This window comes from Lactuca virosa, chromosome 8, assembly GCF_052849685.1.
Source record: "Lactuca virosa cultivar CGN04683 chromosome 8, Lactuca_virosa_CGN04683_v6, whole genome shotgun sequence".
NCBI lineage: Eukaryota > Viridiplantae > Streptophyta > Magnoliopsida > Asterales > Asteraceae > Lactuca > Lactuca virosa.
Window position 1 is genome coordinate 336,640,659 of NC_136433.1, and position 4,880 is coordinate 336,645,538.

Genomic DNA, 4,880 nt, shown 5'->3' on the forward strand with positions numbered 1-4,880 from the left:
AATCTGTTATCTCAGTCCGAGATTATAGATATTGGCACACCATGTAGTCTAACTATTTCCTTGAGGTAGGTCTTGGTGAGTTTCTCCATCTCGTCGGTTTCTTTGATCGCTAGGAAATCGGCGGACATGGTTAAACGGTCAACCACTACCCAAATGGTGTCATAACTGCTTGATGTTTTTGGCAACTTCGTTATGAACTCCATGGTTATCTGTTCCCACTTCCATTCTGGGGTTGACGGTTGTTGTAGTAGACCAGATGGATTCTGGTACTCTGCTTTGACTTTGGATCAAGTCAAGCATTTAGTAACATATATGGCGTTTTTTGCCTTCATGTTGGTCCACCAATAAATCTTTTTAAGATCGAGATACATCATATCTGATCCAGGATGTATGAAATATCTCGACTTATGAGCTTCGTTTAAAGTTATATTCCTGACTTCACCAAACTATAGGGCCCAAATTTGGATCATGAAATATTGTGTTCCATTTTCCTTGAGGTTGAAATGTTTGTCCATTCCTCGTAGGTCTTCTTCTATGATATTTTTGAGTTTGAGGGCTTCCAGTTGAGCATTTTGAATTTGGATGGTGAGATTGGAGTGGATTGTTAGGGTTAAAACCTTTGCACGAAGTGGTTTTGCTCGTTCTTTCCTGCTTAAAGCGTCTTCTACAACGTTTGCTTTACCAGAATGATAACGAATTTCACATTTGTAATCATTTAGCAATTCGACCCACCTTCATTGTCTCATGTTGAGTTCCTTCTGATCGAAGATGTGTTGATGGATTTTGTTGCTGGTGAACACGACACACTTCGTTCAGTATAGGTAGTGTCTCCATATTTTTAAGGCAAACACTACAACTCCCAATTATAAATCATGGGTAATGTAGTTGGTATCATTTGGCTTAAGTTGTATGGATGCATATACAATGACTTTATTCATTTTCATTAATACGCATCCTAACCCTTAGTAATAGGCATCACAAAATACGATAAAGTCTTATGTTCCCTCTGGAAGAGACAAAATTGGTGCACTATACAACAATTGTTTCAATTTCCTGAAGCCAGACTCTTTCCTGTCTGCCCAATCGAACTTCTTGTCTTATGGGTTAGAACGGTGAGGGGTTTGGCTATTTTGGAGAAATTTTTGATGACTCTCCGGTAATTGTCCACAAGCCCTAGGAATTGACGTACATCGATTAGCGTTGTTGGTGCTTTCCAATCCCTAAATGCTTTCATCTTCGTGGGATCGACATAAATCCCTTTGCTACTGACCACATGGCCACGAAAATGCACTTCGTTTATCTAGAACTCACATTTAGAGAACTATACATAAAGTTTCTTCTTCCATAACACTTCCACAATGAATCGCAATTGTTGGCCATGTTCTTCCTTGCTTCATGAATATATTAGTATGTCATTAATAAAAACGATCACAAATTTATCCAAATAGGGTTTATACACCCGCTTCATAAGGTCCATGTACATGGATAATGTGTTGATCAGTCTGTAGGGCATAACCACGAACTTGTAGTGACTGTACCAAGACCTGAATGTCGTCTTTGGAATGTCTGCTTCTAGAAATCTAAGTTGACGATAAATGAATATTAGATCGATCTTCTAGTAGTAGCATGCTCCTTGTAGTTGATCGAATAGTCCATCGATCCTCGGGAGTGGATATCAGTTTTTGATGGTGAGTATGTTAAAATCTCGATAGTCGACGCACATCCTGAACGATCATTCCTTCTTTTTGACAAACAATACCGGAGCTACCCACGGAGAAAATCTTAGCCGCATAAGGCCTTTGTCAAGAAGTTCTTGGAGCTGACTGGAGAGTTATTGAATTTTCGATGGACCCAGAAGATAAGGAGATCTTGTCACTGGTGTTGCACCTAGGATTAGGATGATTCGGAATTCGACCTATCTGACTGGAGGTACTCCAGGTAGATCCTCTGGAAATACGTCCGGGTAGTCGCACACTTGCAGAATGTCTTTAATTTCCGTGCATATCCACCACATGGGCCAAAAAACTGAAGCATCTCTTCTGCAAACACTTTCTCACCTTCTTGCAGGAGATGATTCATTGATTCTTTCCTGATTTATCTCCGTAAATCACAAGTGGTTCGTTGTCGGGTTAAGGTAGTCGAACGGCCTTTTTGTAACATAAAATCTGTTCTTAATGAGGTGATAACCAATCTATCCAGATGATTACATCGAAACATCTAATGGTCATGGGATCTAGGTCGACATGAAACACGTGGTTATTGAGAAGGCAATTAGTGAGTATTTATATAGTGCTTTATAATTGGCGGTTTGCTACTTCTACCGTATAAGCTTCGTTAAGTTTGCATGATCTATGTTTTATATTTCTTCAAAACTTATGGGAAATAAAGCTTTTATTGGTACCAGTATCAAATTATACATAAGCATAAATATTGTTGATAGGAAACATACCAATAACCACAGTTGGTTCCTAGCGACCATCTCCATCACCAATCTCAAATGCTCTTCCTTGGCCACACTGATTCTTTAGTTTTGGGTAATCCTTCTTAAAATGCCCTGGTTGATGGCATTCATAGCAGTTTTGGCTTCCTCCAGCAGCAGTGGTTGAGAGTGTATTGTTTGGGGTCTTTCAGTAGTATTTAGATGTGTGGCTTCTCAAGTTACAATTATTGTAGACAATGCAATTTTTCGACATGGTGGAAATGTCACTTGGTATAATGGGGTAAATTCCTAGAGTAGGGTTTTGATGGGGTGGGAGTGTTGGTAATTGCGGCATAGACATCCACAAGTTTTGGCTTAGATTTATGATGCTTGGAGCTTGGAGTTTACCTTTGACTTCCTATGGAACTTCCGTTTCGTATCCATTGTCTGGTTCTTTTACTCTTTGCAGGGTCATGGTACCCTAACAGAGACACTGCACAGTCAATTGATAGGCCAATTGCATAGAACTATGAAAGGTAGTGGGTCTAGATGCAGTAAGCAGACCTTGAATGGGTGAAGCTATTCCGAAGATGTACCTTTCAGTCCTTTTGTATTATGGGTTCACCATCCTCGGACAAAGATTTGTAAGGTCGTTAAATCGGGAGGTGTAGGCAATCACCTCCTATCCTTTCATCGTAGGATTCCAAAGCTCCTGCTCCATAGCCTAAGCTTCTTATCGAGGAAATTACTCTTCAATCATCATTTGCTTTAAAGTTTCCCAGCCCATGGCATAAGTTGCATCGATTCCTATGGACTTGGCAAGATTATTCCACCAGGTCAGGGGGAATTCATAAGTGTACAAGTAGCATATTTGATTTGGCAGTACTCGATGTAATGGTTGAGGTAGTATTGTTTGGGGTCTTTCTATGGACTTGGCATGATTATTCCACCAAGTCAGGGCGGAATCCATTAAAGTACAATTAGCATATTTGACTTGGCAGTCATCAGTGCAACGGTTGAGATTGTATTGTTTGGGCAGTCCTCAGTTCAATGGCATTCGTAGTAGTTTCAACTACCTCCTGAAGCAGTGGTTGAGGTTGTATTGTTTGGGGTCTTTCTGTAGTACTTAGAGGTGTCGCCTCTCAAATTATAGTTTCTGAAGACCATGCAATTTTCGATATGGTGTAAATTTCACTTGATACAATAGGTTCTTGCCTAGATTTGTGATGCTTGGATTTTGCCTTTGACTTCCCATGGAACTTCCGTTGCATACCCCCAGTCTGGTTCTTTTCCTTTTGTGGGTCCATGGTACCATGACGGATACACTGATCAGTCAATTCATAGGCCAATTTCTTAGCACTATCAAAGGTAATGGATCTGGATGCAGTAACTAGACCCTGAATGGGTGAAGCTAATCCTCAGATGTACCTTTCAGTCTTTTTGTATTTCGGGTTCACCATCCTCGAACAAAGATTTGTAAGGTCTTTAAATCAGGAGGTGTACGTAGTCACCTATGATCATTTCATGGTAATCTTCCAAAGCTCCTGCTCCAGAGCCTGAACTTCTTGTCGAGCACAGTACTCCTTGATCATCATTTGCTATAAAGTTTCCCAACCCATGGCATAAGCTGCATCGATTCCTATGGACATGGCATAATTATTCCACCAAGTTAGGGCGGAATCCATTAGCATACAGGTAGCGTATTTGACTTGGCAATCCTCAGTGAAAGAACTGACGCGAAACACTGCCTCTAGTTTCTCTATCCATTGGGACTTCTCCTTCCGTGCCAAATAAGGATTGGGGTTTGCAGCCCATGAAATCCTTGTATGAACAACGTTTGGAATAGTTTTGGTTAACAACAGGAATGTCGCCACCATTTCTATTATTTCCGATAGTTTTGTTCTGGCCAACCTTATATGCAGCTAAGGTTGTGACAATCCCTTGTGCAAGTAAGGTATGCATTAGAGTGTGATCTATTTAAAATGGTGGGTTTGAGGAATTGATAACTTCTGGGGGTGCGACTGGAGTTTCTGCCGAAGTTCGGGTATCTGGTGATGCAGCTCTTGGAGTCACTCGGGGAGTTGGTGGTGGACGAACTCGTGGACTTTTTCGTTGAGGCATCGACCTAATATGTTTAGACAGATACGTTAGTGTATGTTACAAGTATTCGTGAGTTGTATTTTATGATAGTGTATTTGTGTAATTTGTTCTTGAAATCCTACAGATTTCTAATTTATAAAGTGAGAGACTTAACATATATTCTTAACTGAGCGATGATAGTGTTTTACAAGCAATACAGATAATGAGTACCAATATTTAATAGATAGTGGAAAATAGTTTCATATATTAGAACTGCTTGTCATCTTTGGAAAAAATAGGGGAGAGAGAAGTTTGGAGACTATTGAACGATCTATTGGGAACTATGGGTTTCTATGCTACGACGGCAGCAGAGCTATTGGTT